At 38.0% G+C, this 13,306-nt stretch overlaps 1 protein-coding gene across 2 annotated transcripts in view; it reads left to right on the top strand.

Moving 5' to 3' along the window:
• The window catches only part of LOC139727439 (uncharacterized), an 81,151-nt gene that overhangs the window by 55,758 nt on the left and 12,087 nt on the right, over positions 1-13,306 (top strand). The window lies entirely within an intron of this gene.

Genomic DNA, 13,306 nt, shown 5'->3' with positions numbered 1-13,306 from the left:
ATTTCAGGCATAATGTTGAGATTTGACAGACACTTGATGTGTTGATTGATACTTCAGGGTGTTCTGGTTTATTGCAAAGATGAAAACCAGTGCACATTGAATGTCCAGTGTTCATTTAGATGACTTGTATTTGTATTTGGAATTCAAATTGGCATGCTAATTTTGAAAACTAAATTTGAGAAAATTTCTTGACTCAAACTCGGAAAATTTCCTAAATAGCAGGATGATTTGCAAACTAATGTGTTCTATTTGATATTGTGAATTCACCTCAAGAAATTAACGTATTGCTAGCCATCATGCATATCATGTGTGACCTGATCTATCAAAGCAACTTGCAAACAAAATGGCGATTGCACGGGTAATTTTTTGAGGGTGCGGGATCTACTGGCTCTGTTTGGGCATGCTGTCCTACTGAATTAGCTCCAAAAAAATTCAGGCTAATTCTCTTCAGGCTGATGTGAATAGGAAATAAAGTAGTGCACTAAGTTTCAATCAAAAAAAAAAATTTTGAGCTTGAATTTTCATCGGGCTGATGTGAAAATGGCTATATAGAGGACAACATATGAGTTTGAAGTTTGGGTAATCCTTCATTGTGCACCATGACAATCAAACATGAACTCCAAGGCAGACAAATTGATTGCTAATAGATGCGGTATTCTGGGTGCCAGCCCTAAGGCAAAAAAGTGGCAATCTTGTTGTTGAAGGAAAAAAAAAAAACATGATAAATTGGTTATAATTTGTCAAGTTTGCTGTCACAGTAGTGAATTGACTCCCCATCCTTCCAAAATGTCAGTGTTTACTCAGACATCAGTACATGTTCACACAGAACTGCAGGTATCAAAGCAGCCATTTCAAGTTAATTTACCACAGGTGATTTTTAAGATTGTGAAATATCTTTTTGTTTTTGTAGGTGATGTGATTTTTTTTTGTGTGTGTGTGTGTGTATCGTGTTACAATGTATTTCAACATACGAAGGCCCCCCCCCCCCCCCTCTGAAAAATGTTCCGTTGCTAGTAGGTTCAGTTTTGTGAGAAAATCTAATTTTGTGAGCAGTTGAATCATAGAAATATCTGTTGATAATTTTACTTGCCTAGATGCTGTTCAGATGTCATCTTTTATATTTGTGAAAGGAAGAATAGCCTATGAAGTCATGTTTATTTCCCATTTTTTCACTTTTGAGAGCCAATTTCAAGCACTATCATTTTTTTTTTCTTTGGCATAGCGTTGCACGTGTTTTGATGCAAAAATCACCAGACAGATGGATTTCAGACTACGGAATACCTCAATTTTACTTGGATCTGTGTATATAATCGCTGTGTGCAGACACTGTGTATGGGCAGGGAGGTGATTTCGTCTCACTTCCCTGATATGGATCTCCTCCACGACTACTAGCTAACTACAAATCATGCTCCATATCACAGCTGTGCCACAAAACCCCAAGGCCTGTTAATTAAACATGCAAATCCTGATTACCCTTACGTACGAGAGGACATGCATACATGTAGATGCACACACCATAGTAAAAGTTAATGGAAAGTCAAGCAATTAACCTTCTCCAGAACTGCCGTCTTAAAATGCCAATGACATTTCTGCACAAAGAGGTTACCAGCGGACACAAAACGGTTGCCGGCAGTATACGAAAGCTGTAGAGCTCCGCCTCCTGCATCGTGTTCTTGAGGCCAAACTGTTCAGGTTGCAGAAAGACGCTCCAAGAAGTCATCAGAAATTACTTCCAAACCGAGATTGGCTACAACGCTTGGTGTGAGAAATTTGAAATAAAGCATTATGATTGAAAAATGTGATTTTGAAGGTTGCTTTTGTATATATGTATGAGAATAACTCAGTGAGCATGAAGTATGTTTCATGATATTTTACAAACAAGTTCTTCTGTAAGTCTGAAACTCCTTGTGATTACTGACAGGTGGCATACTCTCTTAGTGCTGTAATATGTTTACAAGTTCACCTTACATCCATTCCTTATCTGGACCTTCTCTGATTGCAGTATCGCAGTATGTACGAAATTGCAGGTGAGGTCTAGGAAGTAATACTTCCTGGAGTGTTTTCTTTTGGAAGTCGTTGCCAATAGCCATAGTGCCATGCTGGCTCTACAGTGTACATGTATGTTCTTATCTTTGATTGAATCGAGTGGCATTATTTTTAGCTTTTTCAGCATGAGAGATGTCAACAATCCTTTGTTGACTTCATCCAGAGAGAAACTTGAGCCAGCATATTTAATGGTATCAATTTCAGATCTTCATTCACAAACAATCCCCTCCCTTTACAGCAGTTTAGGCGGTACCTGCACATATCAGAGGAAATAACATGTCACTTCCTATATTTGTATTTTGACAGCCATTGTTTCTGTTTATGCCTATGGTATCATTATCGGATATAAGGGTGTTATGTTTGCTCTGTTTTTACTCAAGAGAAAAGAGAAGAAGATTCCGGAAACCTGATTTATTCTACTCCTGTTCCGACCTTGAATTTTCAACCTTGCCGCCCACGCATTGCAGTGCGTTCTTGGCATGCGTGATGTTGCTCATAAGAAATTGGATCCAATTTTTTGTAAACACTGCTCATCCAAGATGCTTCTTGGTTTCTTTTTACCAGAGATGAAAAACAAAAATGATGTGACTAATTCACATTCACAATGTATGGCTGGCTGCTACATGTGGGACACATCAGTTAAAGACCATATTACACTAATCTTTTACCTAGTGCAATATGATCCAAAGTTAGGAAAGTACATCTTATTTCGATGTCCTGCGGACTCTGGGCTCTGGCATTATTTCTAGAGAAGGTACATGTAAGATGTGAATCTCACAAGACACATGCAGACTGTGGATCATTTGCTAGGTGTAATTTGAGATGACAATACATTGCAAGTGATGTCTGTTGCTTTTGAAGTAAAATCAAAACTCCCCCACCCCCATCTGTTACTCTTGAATAATATACAATTGTATGACTTGTCTTGTATCTTTGTATCTATGCTCTTCCTTGTACTACTGAAGCAATCTGCATGCATACAAGCATCTCAATATTTTCTGCTCACACAAGTCTGCCCTGTCATAATGTTGGCAATGATGTTTTGCTTGTACATGTTCAATGATGTACATGTGACTAGATTGACAAAGCCATTGCTCAATTTGTTGACCATGAGCAGCTGAGTGAGTGACCTATTTTGCAATCGTGGGCAGCTTACACACTACTACAGTTTTAACGACCATAGGAAGTATGTTGGCTCTTTATAGGCATTTGATACGTGACTATGCCTGGTCTTTATTTCAGTACTTACCTGTTTATAATAACTATCACACAGTTGAACAAACTTGCGGGTATGTGTACAAGTTTATGACTTGTTCCGAGTCACACATGTTACATGGCCCAGATTTCATGTTTCTGGTGGGATATCTTATTTTGTATTTCACAAAGGTTTTGCTTGGCCATGTTTTGAGAAACCAAGCAAGTCCATAGCAAAATTTATGAATTTTAGCTATAATCTGTTAAAGGTAAATGAGTGAAATCCCATTCCCATGTAATGATGGAATTTATAATTAATTACACACATGTAATTAGTCGAACTTCTATCATGATTATGTAATGCCATTATGGTTAATACCATTATGATTTTACCATTACATACATGTAATTATAATCTTTCTTTTTAAAATCTTGCAATGTATATTTTCCGTTGCCACTTTCGCTGGTAATTTCATGAACAACAATTTATCATTCTTGAAAAGGTCAGGTTTTTCACGGCACTTTAACACAGTCAGAGCAAATTGTCTGCCAGTGATAATCCAGTGTCAACAAAAGTAGCAGTTTTTGCAAGTAAATGCATTGTGAACAGATGAAGTGGTCACAACCAAGTGAAAGTATTTAAAAGTTTTAAGAATAAGATTGTATTTTCTGTTTTTACTTGTTTTCCTCTGTTCTACAAATAGATATAGAGGATATTTCTCACAGTGTTGTGCAGTATATGTGGCTCATGCCTGTCACTTTTAACAACTGTTCGCACCCTTCCAAACGTATCTGACAGAACTATATAATCACATTGGAAGTTGTAGAGCTGAAATGCGATTCATTTAATTTGATTTAGGCAGGGGGACAGACATTGAATAGACGCTTTGATGGTTTGCAGGCGGCTATTGGGCTTGTGCGTGTCTGCTTTCCATTTTTGGTGATCATACTCTGTAGTATCTGAGGAAGGCCTCAGCGAACATGGGTCTGTTAGCAGGGTATATTTTCATTTTGCTTTGACGTATCACTTTAAATCTGTCCTGGAGTCATTGTAATGTAGAATATGTGAAATGTTGAAGTCAAAATGGTATGTTTGTATGGTAGGTTGGTTTGATTCTAAGATAAATGTAGCAAGAGTTCAGTTATCATGTATAGTGTACATCAAGATAATTTAGTTTATATTTAAAGAATTTGGTGTGATACAAGTGACATTTTGATGGAATATGCAAATATGATGAAAGTTATTACCATTCAGTTGGCAAGTTACAATCTTTTGTATCTGTTTGTGTTATAGCCTCTACCAAGAAGTGTTTTGGTCATAAGGACGAATTCAATGTTAGTACAATACTTCTAATCAGTCTTGAGATAAGTTATTTCTATATTTCCCCCAAAAATGTGTTTTCTCTCTTTTTAAGATATGTATCAAGGAAATTGTATTAATTCTTACACAACTTTTGAGACAGACAGTGATTTCCTTTTCAATGAAAAGAAAAATGAAGATCAATTACCTTGTTTTAATAGAGTGAATATCTCTGCAAGTATGCAACATTCCATGGATAAACAACAAGTAGCTCCTTTTAAGTTTCACTTGGAAGTTAGAAGTAGTGATTGACTGACCAACATTCAAACTTCTTTACCGGCCTCAATGTTTCCAATTTTTTTTAATTGTTATTATTATTTGCTGATCTTTTCATATAATCATGTCTTATATTGTTCACAGTGACTTTTCAGTTGTTGTTTTTTTCATTTCTGTCATAAATGTGAATTACTCAGGATTTCATTTAAAATGATTATGCCAACCAGTCAGTGATGTCAGATTATGAAAACAAAGAATGGAAATGACACTGAAGGTTTTTCCCAAACAGTTTGCCACTTGGAAGTTAAAAGACAGACTTTTGCCCTCCAAATGTCCATTTTAATGACATCAAAGTCAAATTTGAGCTCTATAGGCCTACAGCAAAATCCTGTTTTCGCGTGTGACTCACACAGTATTTGAATTGACAGTCTACGTGTTCATGTCTACGTGCACTTGACATTTTTCGACATTCAAAACTTGTGTGACTGATTGTGATTTGTCTTTAAACATACGGCGAGGTGACAAATTCTCGTTTCACTGTGTGGCAGTTGTGACGTCACAACTCTAGCTGATCACAACTACACAGAAGTCATGCCTATCTAATTTTCGTGGAACAGTGGACTTTGGTGCACAGATCTGAATGAGATTGTTTACGAAGTCAGAATCCCTTTGTCTACCTAAGGAAACAAGTCTCACATGGTATTTCCCCTGTTCTTTAGTACATTTTGTTAACAACGGGTATCCTCTTTCATTTCATGAAGTATAAAATACCGTACCTGTAGTAGTCAACTGTCAGTCTCGTGGACAGTAGCAGACTACACTATCCTCAACTTGACACTATTTTGTCCTCAATCTAGTTAGAAGAGCTGGAAATAGAAATTGCACATTTTCCTGCATGTATATGGAGAGGAAACTCCGAGTGTTCATGGAAGTTCATATTGCAGAGAGTTTCATCGCACTACACGCTTATTTATTGATGGGCATAGGTAGGAGTTGGTTCTTAATTCTTTGCAGTGGACTTGGCTGTAAGCCCCACTTGTTTTTATGTCTGCCCAAGTCTGAGTGAGTGTGACTTGAATTGCATTGTGTTGATTTCTGTGTGTGTAAAATAATATAGTAATGTACATTGTATCAATGTTTGTCTTCATCGGTAGAATCTATTTTAATTCATTGCTACAAACACATAGGGATGTTCATAGTTCTGCATAATGTTTCATTCAGTATAAGTTTTGATGAATATTGAAAAAAAGGTAGTATTACATGTATGAGAAAAGCAGTCAGCTTATATTACTTTGGTACATGTAGATATTTCATTGATATCTTATGGATATAACATGGCATTAGTGTATGGATTGATATTATATAGTGTAGATGGCTTGATATCACAAGAAATTAATTTCTGCTGCACAAAGATTAGATAGTTTGTAAGAATGCTTCAAAAATTTGTGCAGCTATTAAAATTTATCTGTAAATGTGCAACACCACATTGTACATATTTGACAAATAATTTTGTATGGAAATTTCTCACATTTCCCCATGAATTACACGGCTTTGATAGTTTGGTTTTGTATTTTTCTGCCATTGATCTGTAAATGTTTGATTTTTCTAGAAAGGGTTGGCTTTATGAGAGTATGAAAGTCCCTACCTTTCTGTTCGTTGCTTGTTGAAGTAACGTTAAAGAATTTGTCAATTTCATCCACCTGCCAAGTTGGCAGCTCAGTCCCTTGCCCCTTGTAGTACGGTGATAATTAATTTTGTAAAAAATGTAGGTAATTACGTTTCCCGACAGCAGGTTGTTCTCGTGGGATGAAGTAGTTGCTATCAAAACAATTTAACCTTGTTAAGAGGAAGTAGGAGCAGTGTATGCAGTGTATGAGGTGAATTGGGGGGCTTTTAAAATAGTTTAACCTCGTTAAAGGAAGACCGGGCAAAGAATAGACAAAAATCTGTTTCTGCCAAAGTGCACAGTGCGTCCAGTGATGGACTGTGAGAGGCAGTAAATTAATCTGGAGCGCGATACTTCCATCTGGCAGGCCTGAATTGTATAGAAAGCCTGTTACCAGGAAAAATGAACCTTACGCTCGTCCGTCATCATTCCGCGGCCGGGACCGTGCAGTTAGCAGTATGACTCATCCCTTAGTCATTCCGTCGGCAGCCCGCTCTTGAAAATTGCTGCCTGCGTATGACGGCATCGCCATAGCAACACCAGGGTATACCTGTTAATATCAACTCTTACGTAAATGTGTGTGTGTGTGGGGGGGGGGGGGGGGGGGGGTCCATGTGTGTGTGTGTGTGTGTGTGTGACATAAGTTGGGATGAAAGCTTGACATTCCTAGAATAAGCAATAATTTGATATCATTAGAAATATTGTAAATTTACAAAGTGTCTAGTATTTGTTTTCAGTCACAGGGTATGAGAATGACAAACATACATTGTTTAGATATGAAGTCTATCGACCAAATTCTTATCTGGAAATTTACATCTCCCAAATCAAACATTTTCCTCTTGTATATATTCTTAAACATACGCATAGCGCCTAATACAATTGCAAAGGTAAATCCATTATCTTTTTGATGATGGATATATTTTTACCCACGCCGATGAAAATCGGCAGGGGGTTATGTAAAGGGTTCCGTATGTTTGTTTGTTTGTTTGTTTGTTTGTTTTTTTGTTTTTTTGTTTGTTTGTTTGTTTGTTTGTTTGTTTGTTTGTGTACAAGATAACAAGAGAACGGGTAAACGGATTTGCACGAAATGTTCAGGGAATGTTTGGATAATGACAGGAAAGAATCGATTAGATTTTGGTGATAATCGGTTGACCCTTGCAAATTCTGTGTGACCTTGAAGTTTTGACCCCATGGTATAGTGACCATTCCGAAAATTTCCCGTTTCTCACTTTGCGATTTTCCGCTACCATACGAAGACATAAACTCCCCAACGATCCGACTTCGCTGCTCAAATGTTCGTAAGAATTCCGAAATTTACGTTTAGGCCTATTTGAGGGACTATGTCCTTCTAGATTTATGAAAGTTCGTTCTCCGTCATCACAAACTGGCCCGTATTTTGATGATTTTTCAAATTAACATTGATTGTTTTTTCGTTGGAGGAGCATTTTGCTCGGTCGCAGTCACACTGCACGATATGCGTGCTCAATGTCAATGCGTGTGCAAGGCCGCTGAAAATGCATCGCGCTCTACACTGTTGGTGCAAAATTGCACCGGGGACGTTGCGGCGCTCGTTGGTGGCCGAATACTGGTGCAGTAGACATTTGCATTCAACCCTTGCATTGAATAATTCCCGTAGACACTAATCATAGGGGTAATTGCCTAGGGGGTACGTAAATTTTGTTTTTCTTTTTTGCTTTTATGGATACCATCAAAGATCGTACACTCATACGACCTTTGATATTTGATGATTTTTCAAATTAACATTGATTGTTTTTTTCGTTGGAGGAGCATTTTGCTCGGTCGCAGTCACACTGCACGATATGCGTGCTCAATGTCAATGCGTGTGCAAGGCCGCTGAAAATGCATCGCGCTGTACACTGTTGGTGCAAAATTGCACCGGGGACGTTGCGGCGCTCGTTGGTGGCCGAATACTGGTGCAGTAGACATTTGCATTCAACCCTTGCATTGAATATAATTTTCCCGTAGACACTAATCATAGGGGTAATTGCCTAGGGGGTACGTAAATTTTGTTTTTCTTTTTTGCTTTTGTGGATACCATCAAAGATCGTACACTCATACGACCTTTGATATCATCACACTCTCGGCTTGCTATAATCAAAATATCCCGCAAGAAAACGTCGTATTTCTCGATTTTTAGCGCTTTTTCCGCGACCCGTCGCGTAGACAATACTCTTAAAACTGGACTTAATTCGCGCACGCTTGGAAAAGTTCCGATTCTGCACTTTTGACGGTGGAATTTGGGATTTTCGATGGATTTTTGGAGGAGACTTAAGGACTTTCCTGTACGTGAATGAGTGTTAATACCGTATGTGTAATTATGTGATTTGTGTGTGATGTGACTGTAGAACCAAAGATCGTACACTTCAGTGTACGATCTTTGGTAGAACTCACTGGCTGGTGATAAAGCACACTGGCAATTAAGTGGCCGAATTCTGGTAGATGACCGAATGCACATTATGTTTACCCCGACTTTGTACTTAGGCGTGGGTCTGCCGCCTTTGACGGCCCCTCTCTAGTTAAAGAATAAGATCGTATCTCTTGATCTTAATGGGCTATGTCACCAGTAATACTTGCTGCAATACCCAGGAGCATGGAGTGTAATATTGTGTGTATAGTTAATACATTTATTTCATGAGATGTATATATATTGTATTTAAAAAGTAAATTTTGAAAGAATCTTGGTATTTTCTCCAACATTTCTATGACTCTGGCAGTCCACTTTGGTATGTTTTCTAACTGTCAACCAATTGTTGTTAGTCACTTGACTGAAGGAGGTATATATACATGTATGCCTCATGAAGCATTTAGCTGATTATGATTGGATCATAAATTTTCATGTGACATTAAGTGCAAAGCAAATCTCCATCTTTAAGTTTAAGCATTCCTTATTTTATCAACCTCTTGCTGTATTGAGACGAAAAAAAAAATCTGACAGAGCCTGGAAGGTAAGCTATTAGTCAAGCACGTACAGTGAGTGAATAGATGTGCATTGCATAAATGTGGTGTCTGCATTGTAGGTCCAGTGTAAATGTATGAATGAGTTCAAGTGCACAGATGTTCAATCCATTGATGAATTGCACTCAAAACATAAATGTCCATTCAGTGAGCGAATGTGTATGAATGGAAGCCAGCAGATTCCCTCGGGCTGTGCCGGGCAAACTGCCAGCAGAGAAGAACAGTTCTAATTATGAGGGCGGTACTTTCCTACATTTTGTCACTGTAACTTCCCTTTTTTCCACCTGTCATTTGCTCATTCTTGCATTACATTGTACGATATTCTACAGTCAGTTAATATTACCTCACATTGAAAGGGAATTCGATAAAAATTCATTTTTCATGAAAATAACACATTCTATCAACTTGATACTGACATATTATGTTAGGGGTAGCACTTATTCCCCCTGCTTTCTGAAAGCGGTTAGTCAAGTACTCTTTCATTTTGCTAGAAAAGTGAATTTTTGTGGAATTTCTTTTATATTTTCTTTATATTGTTGTCCACTCATACGTCATAACCTCTAGTAGTCTCCTCATCCAGCAGTTCCAACACCAAAACTTTAAAAATTCATAACTTTTGCAGCAATTGACCGATTTTCCTCAAACTTTAACTTATGTGTTCTACTAATGTTAATGCTTTTAGTCAATCCACATTGATCTTTGGGTTTGCGTTCCCTTTAATACCCAGGGTCTGTCTGTCTTGATCCTTTTATTTTTACCAGTAATTTGACCCTTCTATGTAAAGATGGCCCTACACGTATTCTATTGTTTGAAGACCACAATCTAGGAAATTATGTGGCAATCAATCGCGATATTTTTCCAACAAAAAGAAGAACGCTTTTGGTGTAGGCTACTGTCTGACACATTTTTGTGTACACAGGTACAGTCAGTATGCTTTTGCATACCCTGTGTACATTGTCTTTGGCCAATTTTAGTCATCAGGCTTATAATTATGCGGAATGGTTCGTCCAATACAATACGTCCAACTTATAATTGTTATGTTTTTCATCCCTTCAAGAAAAGTACAGCTTAAATGGTTTTCTCGCAAGAAACATTTTATCACCAAAATAGAGCTGGCACTATGATGTATTTGTTATGTTAATATAGGTCTGTTTGTTTTCCAATTCATTGATTGTTCAAAATCTATACAGAGTAGTGAGAATTCAGCAAATGGGCTAGTCGAAAGAAGGTTAAGATGTTATCAACCGTAATGTTGAGTGCTTCATATCAGGCTTCAGTTACCATGATGTCATATGAATAGAACTCTTTGTTTTTTTATTAGTTTGTTTGTTTGTTTGTCTTTATTGTTCCATATGGTGAGCATTTTTTTTCCATAGCATAAAGATGCATTTTTCTGCATGCTTGTAAGCAGGATTTTGATGATTTTATGCAGCAACTTGGATGCTATAGACCTGTCACATCACACCAATTCAAGTTGAGTCCTCGTCTGGATTTATGTGTGACACCATTCCTGAATATCAATTTGGTGGATTGTAGATTGTAAGCTCAGAGGGGATTTTGTAACCTTTTCTTCCCTGCGCAACAGCCCGTGCTGCAACATCCATTTTCGGAGAAATAATGATATTGTTTTGACCGCAGTTCAGGATCACTTAGCTCACTGTCGCAGTTCATCATTGTTGTTCTGTCACGCTAACATGTCCATTGCCCCTGCCTTCGCATAACGGCGCTCTTGTCATACTGGTATCTGAATAGTCCTTTCAGATATTGAGAAAGGTTAGTCTTGTGGTCAAATTTATGTCATGGCTGTTGGATTGTTTGTCAGAACAATTTTTTTTTCCTCCAAACCTTTCAGTGTTGCTTGGGAAAGAGAGAGGGAGAGAAGGAAACAGAAGAAAATTACCTTGTGTTGGTGTGAGCAGCTTGATAAACTTATTGTAACATCGATCTTCAGTGTAATTGCATGTTAGTTTATAAAATACTTCATGCAAATGTCCATCAGTACTGGGTATTGCATAGCTAACATTTGTCTCGATAAAAAGAAACACAGTTTAAAAAAAAAAGATGAATTAGATACCAATCAGTTATTCATTTGCCCCTCATTTCAAATCAACTACACTACACCACCACGCTACGATATGCTACACTTACACTGCCAGCCCTTCCGTCATAGGCATTCTACACTGGTATATTTCCATATATCAATGAAGAATATCTTCATCAATGTTGGGTAATGTAGGCAGTATAGAAGTATTCACATCTATTATTGGAGATGATACTCAAACTTGATGGTTACCTTGATTGCATCAACGAAGCAAAATTCTGTGAAATGGGGGAAAAATTGGTATGTTTTCATGATCAGCTGTTAGTATTTCCTGCTTGACATTCCTTTCTCCCCATCTTTGCTTCTTTGCGTTTTCCCATTCTTCTGTTTCTATGTGTCCTATTCAGATTGGTCTGATATGACCCTTGAAGATGATCATCTGTCAAGTAATTGATATTGAATCTTGGGATTACCTTGACCCGCCTGTACTATTCATCACTCAAATACATAGTCATCTACTTCCAGCCTTTTGTTGTATGTGTTTTCTCATGCCTCTTTTTGTGATTATCTGGGATAAATTAGTATGATGTGACCCTTTAAGATATTAATGTGTTAACCTTCTCAAGCTGTTAGACCCATTGAGTATGATAAATACACAGATGACTCATATTACAGTGTCTTACAGGCAGCACACCACGGAGTAAACCTATTCCTCGATAGTCTAGAGTGCAGACCTTGTTTGTGGCTCTCCAGATGTTGAGATGTTAAGATAGCGGCGATGCCTTGTGTTCAGGACGTTGATTTACCGACGTTCTGTGCGAAACATGAGTAAATATCCTCTGACTTGTAGATGGCAGGTGTTTTCTGATGCTAATCAAAAACTCAGCAGGGTGCCACATGCTCTGAGAGTGACAGTTCAGGCAAGTCTATTTGTGAAACCAGTAGGCGCTCCTCGATGGCCCAAGAAAGTGGAGGGATTTTAAATCCAGGAGGTCTGCGAAAGAAAGGCTGCTTAGTGGGCGCCTTGTTGAGAATGCAGAAATATGATTTACGACATGTCCCAGTACACCCTCCTGTATGTTTGTGTACATGTGTGTGTGTATGTGTGTGTGATTCCAAACAAGTGTGCCCAGCATCTATGCAAATGAATGTGTATGTATGTGCATGTGTGTATGTGTGTGTGTGTGTGTGTGTTTGGACCCTTTGGGCTGTTTTGCCTCCCCCATGAGAGGACTGTAGGGGTATTATGTCAGTGGCTGTGATACTAACATGGTGTGGATGTCAGCATGAAGTCATGTTATGCTTCTGTGTCTGATCAGACTCACCGCCAGAGCCGATGACCAGCTGTCTGACGATTCGAACGAAGCATTCTACAATCTCTAATTCCCTTTTTGATTTTGACGTGAATTGTTCAGAATTGCTCAACATTTTAACCCATTGTGTGCTGGGTCAAAATTTCCATGTCTTGTCAACTCCATGGGGAATTATCATGTGTTGCACAGAAGATGTCAATTCATGTGCTACTGGTATTAAGCTGATGCTTTTGAATGCAGTAAGGTGGGTAATCATTTTTTTTTTTTTAATGATCTCATCTTGGAATGTAGGGGCCCCTCTGTGCGAACCCAAAATTGTTTCATAGTGATGTCATATTTTTGGGGGTTTTTTTGCCATTCTCTCTTTAAGTATTCAGGTTGTGAATGTGACTGATAGGTTTCTTCAAAGAGAACATAAATCATGATCATTGCTAGTATATGTCAGCCATTTCTGTTTATCTCCTGGCATTATTAAAGGTTCCTGTGTGTTTTCT

The sequence above is a fragment of the Diadema antillarum genome, unplaced genomic scaffold (assembly GCF_040938485.1).
Source record: "Diadema antillarum isolate AM-2024a unplaced genomic scaffold, OU_Dant_1.0 seq00000131_RagTag, whole genome shotgun sequence".
Lineage (NCBI taxonomy): Eukaryota > Metazoa > Echinodermata > Echinoidea > Diadematoida > Diadematidae > Diadema > Diadema antillarum.
This window is presented reverse-complemented; position numbering and strand designations above follow the sequence as displayed.